This window comes from Heptranchias perlo, chromosome 2, assembly GCF_035084215.1.
Source record: "Heptranchias perlo isolate sHepPer1 chromosome 2, sHepPer1.hap1, whole genome shotgun sequence".
Taxonomy (NCBI): Eukaryota; Metazoa; Chordata; class Chondrichthyes; order Hexanchiformes; family Hexanchidae; genus Heptranchias; species Heptranchias perlo.
In genome coordinates this window covers 53,009,302-53,023,148 of record NC_090326.1, presented here as the reverse complement: position 1 = coordinate 53,023,148, position 13,847 = coordinate 53,009,302, and the positions used below count along the sequence as shown (strand labels likewise).

The 13,847-nt window shown below is 44.4% G+C and overlaps 1 protein-coding gene across 1 annotated transcript in view; it reads right to left on the bottom strand.

Annotated features, from left to right (window-relative positions):
• LOC137339234 (cadherin-12-like) overlaps positions 1-13,847 on the bottom strand; it is a 214,152-nt gene that overhangs the window by 33,219 nt on the left and 167,086 nt on the right. The window lies entirely within an intron of this gene.

The following is a 13,847-nucleotide window of genomic DNA, read 5'->3' as shown; positions in this document are numbered from 1 at the left end:
ATGCTCTTATTCAGTAACAAGGTCCATTTAAAAACCCTCTTAATATTCAGCTATATTGTTCAAATTGCTGATAGCTGAGGAACAGCTTTGTGTCTTCAAGGATGTCAAAGAAATGGTGTACTCAGAGATCTAGTCATCATTATCTCTGTAGGTGGAGGAACCAATGAGAGCTGGAAATGTTATCCTTTGAAACATAATTTATTTCAATTTTGCCAATTTTCCCCCCATTTTTATAGCATGCACTTAGAGAAAAAAGAAAGTTAAGCAGATGTTATTGACTTTAAGATATATACATTTTTTCATAGATAATAACATCAGAAGCTATATTAGATATTGGTATATTGAATTTTTTTTAAAGGACGGTGAGATTGAGCTGAAAAACATCAGGTGATTTCATTAGAAAGTGCGCAATTTGAATAAATAAGAACTTTCATACCAATTTCTTTTGTGTCATTGATATTAAAATGTTGCTGGAGCAGAAGAAACACATCTAAACAATTTCTGTTTTAAATGGTTCAATAAAACTCAGATTTTAAAGAACAGATAATTTCTTATTTTCCCTTTCTTTTTCACAAAAGCCAGATAACTTGCCATGGCTAATTATATTCTAGAAATTTGTCAAGACCTAATCCCCAGATCTCACACGTAACTTGTCAGCTCATTAAATGCAGCCAGTACATGAATATCACAGCTTCATTTCTGTTCCAAGTGTGTGCACAGTCTGCACTTAACATAGTCTCAGATGGTCTCTTGTGTCTGCTGGAGCTTTACATCTCCTACTGTGATAAGAGTAGAGAAACACAGAAAATGTCTGGAAGATTCAACTCTGGGACATAAAGAAATGCACTTTGAAACTTGAATAGTGTCTGCAGCCTCAATTTTAACTCAGAGTGTAAATTGAGATTGTGGGGAATGGAGAGAGTGGCAAGCTCCCAATGACCTCTTTGGCATGAGGTCCGGGCCATTTCAATTCCCGGAGCTCATTTTAATATGATTAATGGGCTGCCCTCCTGAATGTAGTGCGAATCGGGCAGCCCGCCCACATCAGGCGTGCAATTTCCAGCTCGACTCCAGAGGCCTCTAAAAGCAAGGATGCACCTCTTAAAGTGAGGTTGCATCCCCTCCTGCATTTATCATTGAAGAACTGTGGAAAACTTTTTGAAGACACAAATGGGCTTTTCTGGTGGCCTCCTTGGAGGCCCTTTTGGAAGAAGTGAGGACAAGGAGGGAGCAGTTGTTTCCCAAAATCCGCAAGTGCGTCCCCCAGGGCCAGGATGAAGTGGGCCTGGACACAGGTGTTGGCAAGGGCCAATGCCACCAGCATCAACCCACAAAATCTGGCTGCAAAGCAGGAAAAGTATCAATGACAAGGGCACACTGCACCACCTCTCGTTCTCATTCCAAATACACTCAGCTCTTCCTTGCCTCTCTTCACACCACACGTTACCACCATTCTCTTAAATTCTACCACTTGCACCACCAGCAAATACTCCCACCACTCCCTCCTCATCTCACATCTCACACACTTCCCTTTACATTCATCCCCTCCCCATCATCATTCCATCTTCCTTCTTCTTCACATTTCACCACATCCATTACATGCACAAGCCCTAAATATCTTCACTTACCTTTTCAACAGCAACTCACTAAGTCTCACCCTCTCTTTCTGCAGGACAAGGAAAATTAAAAATAAATCAAGGGGAGAAACTAACTAGATTCAATATAAGTCTAAAAATGGTGATGGAAAAACTAATGGGATTAAAGATAAACAAATCTCAGGGACCCGATGGTTTCCATCCCAGGGTATTAAAAGTAGTTGATGCTGTAGTCATGATCTTCCAAAACTCTCTCAATTCAGGACTTGTTCCCTTGGGTTGGAAAATTGCCAATGTTACTCCATTATTTAAGAAGAGTAGGAGAGATGAACTAGGACATTATAGGCCTATTAGTGTAAAGTCAGTTGTGGGGAAGTTACTAGAATCTATTAGGGACAGTGACTGACCATTTGGACAACTATGAGCTGATCAGAGAGAGCCAGCATGGATTTGTAAAGGGTAAGTCATGTCTAACAAACCTAGTTGAATTTTTTTGAGGAGGTAACAAATGTGATAGATAACGGAGTGTCTATGGATGTTATTTATATGGACTTCCAGAAGGCATTCGATAAGGTTCCACATAAGAGGCTGTAAACAAAAATGAGAGCGCATGGAATTGGAGGCAACCTATTGACATGGGTAGATAATTGGTTAGGAGGTAGGAGACAGAGAGTAGGAATAATGGGTATGTACTTTAATTGGCAGGATGTGACTAGTGGTGTCACCCATGGATCTGTACTGGAGCCTCAGCTTTTCATTACATTTATAAACGACTTAGATGAAGGAATAGAGAGCCATATATCTAAGTTCGCTAACGACACTAAGTTAGGTGGCACAGCAAATTGTGTAGACGGGAGCAGAAATTTGCAAAGGGACATTGATAGATTAGGTGAGTGGGCAAAAGTGTGGCAGATAGAGTTCAATGGGGAAAGTGTGAGGTCATCCACTTCGAACCCTAAGAAAGATAGATCAGAGTATTTTCTAAATGGTGAGAAGCTAGGAACTATGGATGAGCAGAGAGATTATCGGGTCCAAGTACAGAAATCACTAAAAGCTTGTGGAAATGGTATATAAAAAATAATTTAAAAGGCTAATGGAATGTTGGCCTTTATCTCAGGGGCTGGAATACAAAGGGGTGGAAGTTATGTTATAGCTGTACAGAGTTCTGATTAGACCCATTTAGAGTACTGTGTTCAGTTCTGGGCACCGCACCTCAGGAAGGATATATTGGCCTTGGAAGGGGTGCAACACAGATTCACCAAAATGAAACCGGGTCTAAAAGGGTTACGTTATGAGGACAGATTGCATAGACTAGGTTTAAATTCCCTTGAATGTAGAAGATTAAGGGGTGATCTAATTGAGGTGTTTAAGATGATCAAAGGATTTGATAGGGTAGGTAGAGAGAAACTATTTCCTCTGCTAGGGGAGTTCAGAACTAAGGGGGCATTGCCTTAAAATTAGAGCTAGGCCGTTCAGGGGTGATGTCAGGAAGCAGTTCTTCACACAAAGGGTAGTGAAAATCTGGAACTCTTCCCCCCGCCAAAAAAAAAAGCTTTTGAGGCTAGGTCAATTGAAAATTTTAAAACTTAGATTGATAGATTTTTTTAGGCAAGGGTATTAAGGGTTACAGAATCAAGGCCAATAGATTGAGTTAAGATACAGATCAGCCAGGATCTAAATGAATGGCGGAATAGACTTGAGGGGCTGAATGGACTATTCCTATTCCTATGTTCCTATAATATTGCGCATAATGCTAGGGAGAGGACCAAGAGCGGCGAACGAGTACAGGGCATCATGGCACTCACCCAAATGGAGCATGGAGCCCTGGAGATTACTGGCCCAGGCAGAGTCATGAGTATCGGGGAAGGAGAAGCTGGCAGCACACCTAGCAGGGTGTCTGCATATTATTGGTATTCATTCATTCAAATCAACAAAAATGCCGGAACCTTCACAACTTGAAATTGCATTCTTAAGACTGTCACCTGCAATTGTTCAGCTTCTAGCTGCCATCCCAACTCTTGTCCCTCTTCTCTTTCTTCTAGGTTCCTTCTCAGCAGCAGGAGGCTCCTGCACAAGACACACCGGAGGAGGACAATTCTCCTGAGAATGCACCGTTATATGCTCAATCCTTCCCAGGCACCAGCTGAGACATTGGCACTCCATGTGGGGTACATAGTGAGCTGGAGGGATTTGTAAGTGGGCAGTAGCAGGTACTGGTGACAGGGACAGCACAGGAGAGACCTCGCCAGAGGGCAAGGCCCTGTCCCAGCTCTACTGAGCGACAGAGATGAGGACTTCAGAGGCCCAGCCTCACTCAAGCAGTTATACGAGGTATTGGAAAGCCTGCCAAGGAGTTTCAGCACTCTGACTGAGAGTGTGGAGGAGTTCGCTTCCAGCCTGTGTCGTGTCATCTTACATGGCATCACCGCTCTGCAGTTGTCCCTGGAGAGTGTGGTCACCTCTAGGGACACTGCAGCTGGGCCCTTACAACAATGTTCGTACGCTTTGCAGCTTTGATGGAAGCTCAAATGGCTGCCATGACAGACTCTCGGCTCTACAACAGGGAGAATGATCCATCAAATAGACAGGGGCTTTGAAGGGGCTGGTTATCTGCAATCAGCTTTCCCGTAGATCAGTGGAAGTGCTGAGGCCCAGCCGCACAGAAGTGCAGTGGCACAAAGGTAGGAGTGCGTGCCGGCCTCTCTCAGGAGGTTAGCACGTCTCTTTCTTCATCAACCCTCAACCAATGCCTGCCATGGTGCCAGCAAGTCAGCTGGACAAGACAACTGGGCCTTCATATACTTGAGCAGACAGACGTCACCGGCCACGAGCGTCTCAAGGGCCCCAACATGAGGTATGGTAGCCTTGTACCAGCTTTGTGGTGGCCACTAGGGGAGCATCTCGTAGGGGTAGTCGATTTAATAGAACTTCCTTAAAGAAAAGAACAGTGGGCTAGAAATTGGGCCGTGTAGTGCCCGTTGTTTCGCTGCTACGCAGCCTCCCGAAGTGCCAAGATGGTGGCTTGGCTGCGCACCTACGTTTCCAGCGTGACGTGCGTCGGACGACATCTTGGTATAGGTATTAGCGCATACACAAATACTGAACCGGCAGCATGTAAAAGAGAAAATGGATACAATCATTGTGCAACGCTGATTTAAAGTGATAGACACCATTTTGGGACATAACGCTCAACTCAACGCACTGTCTTAACCCCGACCATCTGAATATGTCTTAGAGTGCCTGGGGAACCCACCACCGGCACTATTCAAAAGGACCAGGCAGGATTTACAAGTTAGTGGCTGGATTATTGCTTTTGGCTGCTGATGCATTTGCAACTGTTTTTGGAGGTCCCCTAGATTTGAATATTAGGATGAGGGGACATAGCCTAACATCTAGAGCCGGGAGGTGCAGAAGTGAAGTTAGGAAACGTTTCTACACGCAAAGGGTGGGAGACGTTTGGAATGCTCTTCTACAAACGGCAGTTGATGCTAGCTCAATTGTGAATTTTAAATCTGAGATTGATAGATTTGTGAATCATGAGTATTAAGGGATATTACGCTAAGGCGGGTATATGGAGTTAGGTCACAGATCAACCATGATCTCACTGAATGGCGGAACAGGCTCGAGGTGCTAAATGCCACTGCCACTTGATGCCTCCTGTTATGCGCCACCTTCTCCTGCGAGAAAATGGGACGTGTGCCTAGGTGATGTGCCTGTTATGGATGAATAGCTGCCAGTTTGTGTGGCTTGTGAGTTGTGGGGGGAGGCTTGCGACAGTGGTAATGTGTAAGGGTGAGAGTACTTGGCAGAGTCAAGTGCTGATGGAAAGAATTTGTTGGTATGTGGGTGATAGCGGGTGTAGTGCGTGGAGCAGTGGATGCAGCCAGTGGTGCAGTTGGTAGGAGACGCCACTTGACAGTTGACCTCACTCACCTTCACCTTTCAGGTCAAAGCATTGAACTTCTTCCTGCACTGCATCCATGTTCATGATGCTGTGCGCCTGGAATTGACTTTGTCCCCCGCTGCCTCCCACTGCCTTTTGGGCATATATCTGATAGACCTCTTGCCCCCCCCCCCTCCCCTGCGGATATAGGATGTCCCTCCTTCTGTCCACCTCTTGCACAAGGTCTCTAATGCATCAGCAGAGAACCTTGGTGCATGCTCTCATGCAGGCCTGGTACCAACTCAGATCGGCAGATTGGTGAGGTCTGGCATGCAGATTGGAGGATGTGGGACTTAGTAGTATGTGTCCTTTGTTCAATATGTTAACATAAGTCATCAGTTTGTGAACATAGGGATGGGACCTGCATCTGTGTTTTATATGTGCAATGTCTGATCTCCGTTCAGACAGTAGACTGTTATTTTCAGCAAATAACATGTACCAGCTACCTTTAAGAGATTTTAAGAGACAGCCTGCCTTTAAGAGATTGGGGCTCCCCCTGCTGGTGGGAAATGCGAATTGCATTGAATCCTCATGACAACATTGATTTCCAACGCTGCTTGAAGGGAAGTATTCAGGCTGGACAAAAGTCTCATCCTGCCTGCGCAGGGGTCACTGGGCACGGGTTAATAGCGGATCATGCTACCCGCACCCAATAATAGGCCTCATCCAATTTATTTTTTTTATCCCCCTATGTGTTGATCACTTGGGTGAGAAACGAATGAAAGGCAATTATTATGTTCGCAGTTAAATTCATTATATTTATCACATTTGGCACTTTGGTCTGCAGTTTAGTTCAACAGCAGCTTCTGAGTCTGCATTGTTAGCCTGTCGTTGATGTAGAAATCAGCTGAACGTTTGACTGTTCTTTAATGCAGGATGAAGGAAGTGGTGAAGGATACATCAAGGAATGTAGAGCAGAGTTCTCACGGCAGGGGTATGAGCAGCTCTGCAGAATTGACGAGTCATTAACTTAGCTCCCACATCTCTGACTGCAAAGCGCTGATGTGGCCCTTCTTCTGCTGCTTCCTCTCCTTCCCCCGATCTTTCTTGTCCAATGAGGACTGCTGCTGCTCTACCTCCTCTAAATGCAGGCCTCTCTGTAATGCGAGGTTATACTTTGTGCAGCACACCGCAACGATGCAGGAGACTCTCTCTGGAGCATAATATAGGGAGCTCTCTGACTGGTCGAGACACCTGAACCTCAGCTTCTGCATCCCTGTAATAGGTGTTCTATAATGATCCTGGTGGTCCCCTGGCTTTGGTTATATCTGTGCTGCTCAGGCGAGGTGGGGTTGTGGAGAGGTGTCATTGGAACATAAGAACATAACATAAGAAATAGGAGCAGGAGTAGGCCATACGACCCCTCGAGCCTGCTCCACGATTCAATCAGATCATGGCTGATCTTCGACCTCAACTCTACTTTCCTGCCCAATCCCCATATCCCTTCATTCCCTTAGAGCCCAAAAATCTATCCATCTCAGCCTTGAATATATTCAATGTCTCAGCATCCACAGTCCTCTGGGGTAGAGAATTCCAAAGATTCACAACCCTCTGCATGAAGAAATTCCTCCTCATCTCAGAATTGAATGGCCGACTCCTTATCCTGTAACTATGCCCCCGAGTTCTAGACTCTCCAGCCAGGGGAAACAATCTCTCAGCATCTACCCTGTCAAGCCCCCTAATAATCTTATGTTTCAGTGAGATCACCTCTCATTCTTCTAAACTACAGAGAGAATAGGCCCATTCTACTTAACCTTTCCTTATAGGACAAACCTCTCAACCCAGGAATTAATCTAGTGAACCTGTGTTGTACCACCTCCAAGGCAAGTATATCCTTCCTTAGATAAGGAGACCAAAACTGTATGCAGTACTCCAGGAGAGGTCTCACTAAAGCACTGTACAACTGTAGTAAGACTTCCTTACTTTTGTACTCCAACCTCCTTGTAATAAAGGCCAACATGCCATTTTCCTTCCTAATTGCCTGCTGTACCTGCATACTAACTTTTTGTGTTTCTTGTACCAAGACACCCAAATCTCTCTGGACACCAACATTTAATAGTTTCTATCCATTTAAAAAATATTCTGTTTTTCTATTCATCCTACCAAAGTGAATAACCTCACATTTCCCACATTATACTCCATCTGCCACTTTCTTGCCCATTCACTTAACCTGTCTATATCCCTTTGCAGACTCCTTGTGTCCTCCTCATAGCTTACTTTCCCACCTAGCATTGTATCGTCAGCAAACTTGGATACATTACACTCGGTCCCTTCATCCAAGTCATTAATATAGATTGTAAATAGCTGAGGCCCAAGCACTGATCCTTGCAGCACCCCACCAGTTACAGCCTGTCAACCTGAGAATGACCCGTTTATCACTATCTGTTTTCTGTCCTTTAACCAATCCTCTATCCTTGCTTATATGCTATCCCCAACCCCATGAGCCCTTATCTTGTGTAACAATCTTTTATGTGGCACCTTATCGTGTCTGTAGGGGTATTCCTCATCCCCCAGCAGCCATCCTGTCACGTTCCTCACAGGGTCAAATATTGGGGGGATAATAGACTGTCTCAGGGTAAATGCATTGCCCCAGCTCCCTGGGTACCTTGCACAGATCTGCACAATGATGTTTTTGTGATCGCCCAATACCCGTACATGGGTGAAGTGGTAATCTTTTCTCTTTACTTCTGTTGCTGGCTCATGTTCCAGTGCCCTCATGGCTATACATGTATAGTCAATAACCCCCTGCACGCGACGGAAGCCAGCCACTGCTGCAAAGCCCCGAGCTCTCTCCTGTTGACTGCTGAGGTCAATAGGAAAGGTGATGTACTGCTCCACCACAACAACAACTTGCATTTATATAGCACCTTTAATGTAGTAAAACATCCCAAGGAGCTTCACAGGAGTGCTGACAGGTGACCAACGCCTTGCCCACCTGCTTAATGGAGATATGAATTGCAGACTTGGAGGTGTGACTGAGATGATCCAATGGTGAAAAAAATTAAAGGCTGTGGTGACTTTGAGAGCCACTGGCATGTCCCCCCACCCCCAACCCACCCCTGGTCCAGAAGGCAGCAGATCCTGTTGCAGGAAGTTTCAGAAGTCTACAACAGCAAGCCTGGAGAAGTGCCAGCTTCTCAGATATGTTCAAAAAGGTGACTCTTGGCGTGTACGTCCTGTTTACTGGGTATGGGCCTCCTACGGGCAGCCCCCCTCACGGGCTGTCTTCTGAGGGGCCCAGCTGCTGGTAGTGGTTGCTAAATCTGCTGCTTGCTCCAAATCTTCCTCCATCCAGAATAGAGTCGCAATAACTGCACCCATAAGAACAGAAAGCTTACTAAGGGTGGGAAGGTCCAAAAAGTGTGAAAGTAGCGATCTGGAACCTGGAAACTTTCCTGGCAAACCAGACAGAAAAATTATTCTGAGATTCAGTGAGCTGCAGCCTCTTTTTATGCAGCTTCAATAGCTCTCCTACACCAATCCCACCAAGTTTTACAGGTAGGCCGGGACTAGGTGGGGCTTCCACAATTTGCAGTTAAATTTGCCTCGGGTGCGGATGAGGTTATCGGAGCGCGACATTTACATTTTAATTAGGCCCCAGCTTGCCAAAAAAATTGGCAGTTAAAATGTGGTGGGTGGGAACAGTGTCAGTCAGTATCGAAACATGATTTTAACACCCCACCTCCCTCCCCAACACCCAAGCATCGTTCCCACTGGGCGGGCAGGGTTAAAATCGGGACTTGCATTTGTCAGGTACATTTCAGAAATTTCAAACACATGGACGGATTGATCAGGGTTAGTACAACTGCAAATTTCTCAGCTCTTCAATTCTAGCACAGTAATTTGAATATTTAAATGACTATAATGTGGCTTGTACACTCAGACATTGAGGCCACCATTATCTACTGCCGTACTGAGGAGATATGGCTACATGCAGTGCTGGAAAATCAGCAAGTCACTGTTGATGACATTCTCCCCTTTTTGTTTGGTACTTTTAAATCTCCCTCTTTTAGTCTTCCTGTGCTATGCAACATTTCCTGACCTTGAGGGTGGAAGGATGACCTGTTCTCAAGCTGCTGGTCATGGGACATGTAGGAAAGGGGCAAAGAATACCAGGGGTAAGAGTTTTATGTCTGGGCTGGTCCATCCTCTTGATTTTTCTCTTCCTCCCCTTATGGAAATAACTGGTCTCAACTCACCATCTCCCCAGCTGAAATCAAACATTAACTGTTCTGTCCCACATTGAGAGAGAAGGAATTCCTCGATTAGTTATCCTGAACTGTTCTGGCATACTTCCCAACGAGAGACAGAACTAAATCCCCCTTGGTCATAGAAAGTGTGTATGCCATAGGGTAGGAAAGAACCTGAAATAGGAGGGCAAAATAAAATTTGAAAATATTCAAACATCTTGAATTTTCAGATGCCGCATATGCAAGAAAATACATAGGATGTTGTTTCTCTTCGAATTAGCTATGCGTGGGCTAACTGCGGGGAGGTAGCATCACGTTGCACTCTATTCTGTATAAAGGAGATAGATTAACTTTATATTTCTGTGGCTAAACGACTGCACAAGAAATTTCCATCCCACTGCTCCTGACAAACATGATGCATAATAGTAAATGCTGATCCACACTGGCAGTAACTGAACTGCTAAGGGACAATAAAGTTTATATGAGCAGATTATCTCTGGTGAAATTAGAAGCTTTATGATTCCCAGAACATTAACTCTGGCCAATGAGTTGAGAGCATGCTATATTGTTAGAAGCAGGGGATAAACCAATGCGCATTATACTCTCAGGGAAGTGATAAACAGTCTTGTTCATCTTCCACAAGTTATACGTCCTCATATTCATGAATATTTAAATAGATATTTTAAAATACAACAACAGCAAACATTTTGTTCGCATTCTATAGATATCATTATGTTAAGGGCTTGAAAAAAAGACTGAAAAAATATTATATATAATATAAAAATATTTTAAAATGTTGGAAAAATTACTTTTGCATGTGCTCAACGCTGCCCTCTATTGGTCATATCATGCAATCTCTTATTAACGTGCCTATATATAAATTTAGGTCCATAAATTGCTTAGAAAAGAACGGTGAGCTCAACCGTGTCACCGTTGTTAGTGGCAAAACCGAAGTACAAGTTCCAGCGTTCGCACTTGCGCCGTGAAACGCGGAAATTTGGAACTTGCTCCTTCTGGTTCGCTGTCGATACGACAGCTTTGAATTAAAGGGATATCACTGGCTGGAATCAATAGAAACAAGGAACCAGCGCCAACTTGCTCATTTGCCCAGCTGGAGAGTAACTAATATAACCACAAAACAGGTATGCTTAAAAATGCCAGGTCTAAACTAAGTTTTAACTGCGCGTTAAGTCTTAATGACTGCCAAACAACTAAAAATTAACTTTTAAAAATGTGGAGCCTCATTATTCCTTATTTTAATAGTTTTTGGTCATTACATTTTTTTAAATTAAAAAATGTAATTTTTTTTCCTTTTTCCTTTTTCCTTCTGTCTCTTATTTATTACCCTCTTTTCTCGCTGTTTGTAACTGTTATTACAAACGATTATAATGTTGTACCATTCACTTCCTGGATTTTACGTTCCAGGTTGCAGAAATTGTTCGCAGCTGGTCAAAAATGCTGCAGTCTAATTGGTCGAGGGGAGAGAATGATCCTCTCGCTTCTCCCATGGGTCCTAGCTTCCCTGGAGTTAACGCTGGGCTCTTTCCCGCTTCCTATTAGAGGAAGTGCACCCAGTAAAGGCCGCGGTAAGTTAGTGGGTTAGTATAAATCGATGGAGTGGCGAGCACTGTTGGTTTGCTGCTTCGAGCAATTTCTGGGCCAATATCTCATTAAAAATCTTGGCCTAGAAATTCAGTTGCGCCCAAAAACGGGAGTCCAAGAGGCAAGGCACACGTTGCACACACCTGTTCACCAAGTCCCAGGGACCACGTGAACTTGATGCTGGCACCTCATCAGGCCGCAGGGTCCTGTTTAATGTAAGCCTATGGTTCACCTGGATACTTTTCCCCAGAACAGCTGGAGGGAATTACCAACCACATCTGTGGATTGTGAGCATGTGCAGAATGCTTCAGTAAGTTTCTCTGAGTTGAAGAACATAGATGTGTCCACTCATCCTGAGGATCTGTGATTTTATTTGCTTTTTCCAAAAGACTATGAAACAAACTGGAGATTGAATTCTCAAACGTTTATTCCATGCAAATTTCACATTTAAAATATTAACAACTGCTCTTCTATTACAAAATTGCTCAATTTTTACCTCATGCATAGTTTAACAGTACCTGTGATTAACAGTACCTAGCATTTCTTCCGTTGACATTTAGAACGCAAGACAAGATTATTTATCGAGAATGGATGGGACCAATTTTCCTCCCTCCTGCGTGCTAGGCATAGAGCGTGCTCCCAAAGTTTGTTTCAACTTCCTGTATTTCGAGGTTCAGCTCATTATCATGCCCCCAATGTGCACTTGTCACAGGTTTTATCCCTAGCAGGGGCCTCTGACCAAAATTGAGGCAAAAAGGTCCAATTTTGTGGGGCTATGTCCTGCGCTCCAAGGGCGCCAGAAACACGTCTGACCCCATATTGGGTTGGGCGATATTCAGGCATCTTTGGTAGCCACCTGAAATAGGCATTAGGTCCTTGAATATGTTAATGTAGGTCCTAACCTTTGCTTAAAGATCTTTCCCGGAAATTCTTTAGGTGCTTCTGGCCTGCAGTTTTTGTTTTGCTCCTAATGCAACCTAACCAACGGTGCTTAAAGGGACCGCTGGAGGCTACCACCAAAATGGTCATTATATTTTTTATGCTTATTAAAGATTGTACCTTTTGGCAAATTCAATAAAACTTACCTAAGTGCTTTACGGTGGGAACTTAAGGGTAGGACCCAGCCTACAATTATGAAAGTGGCAGGGGATTCCCTGATGGCCCACAAGATGCTGTGGATCGCTCAGGGGAAGGCCCCACTAGGCCAAAACAATTATGGGGGGGTTATGATGGTCTGAAAGGGGCCTAGGGCAGTTTGACCTCATTCTACTGGGTAGCCCAGATTCGGAACAAAAACAAATCAATTCCAAACGCCAGCAACCTCCTAAATACTCCAGGCCTTGAATCACCCCACTGCTCTCAGATCACCCTCCCCACTCCTCCAGGATCATTATTTCAGGACTTCTCCTTGCTCGTAGATCTTGGAATCCCACTCTCCATGCATCTCCCTCCCTGGACAGCGCCCAATTGTTCCAGACCCTGTGGCCCTCCCCCCTCAATACTCCCAGACCCCAGAACCTCTCACCAAGTGAACCACAACTTAGGACCTGCCCCAATGCTTTTAAAATCCCTCTCTACTGTGTTCCTAGACACCGCCCCCCACCCTTGGTGTTTCAAAACTCTAGAACTTTCCTGTCCAACTAATGCCAGATCTTGAAATCCTATCCCAGTAATGCCAAATTCTGGGGCCCTTCTCTGTGAGCCGAGAGCAACCCCCAATGCTGAGAAATCAATTTCTCTGATTATACCAAACCCCATAACTTCCGTATTCTAATAAAACCTCTGAGTCACCATGTGCACCCTCATGGCACTTCAGCTAATGTTTTAAAAAATGCTTAAAGGGGCAAAAGATGAATATTTAGCAACAGGAAAGACCATTAGGCCCAAGTAATCTGTCCTGTTCCCAAAGATCAACCACATCAATCTACCTTAAATCCATCTATCTAATTACCTCTTGAACCTATTTGCACTGTTTGTTTCAGTGGCCTCCAGTGGTATTTTTTCCATAACTCAATTACTTTTAGGGTGAAAATGTTATGCTTGACTCGTGAGGCAGATGTTCCTCTCATTACATTTGGGTATAAAAAAATCTCATGCTTGCCGTACAAAGAGGAAAATTGAGATGGGAGAATTGAACTCCCGAAATAGAGTTCACATGATTTTCTAGCCATTAATTTAAATGGATGGAAAATCAGATGGGTTCCATTACACACATGGGACATAATTTTGACCCCATGCCGAGAAGGGGGCTGGGTGTCAAATTGCAGATGGCAAACCCGGAAGTACGTGTTTCCTGGACATCCTTACGAGTTTGACGTAAGGATGTCTTTCATTTTTTTTGTCGGTTTGCCATCCGACTAGCCAGCCTGATTGACAGCCTGGCCTCAGTCGGATGGGAGAGCAGCCAGGGAGAGGACATCTTCAGGTAAGTCTTTGGGTAAGTCTTTGATTGTATGGATGGGGGGCACGGGGGCCATGGGTGGACACGGGGGCATGGGTGGGCATGGGACACTGATG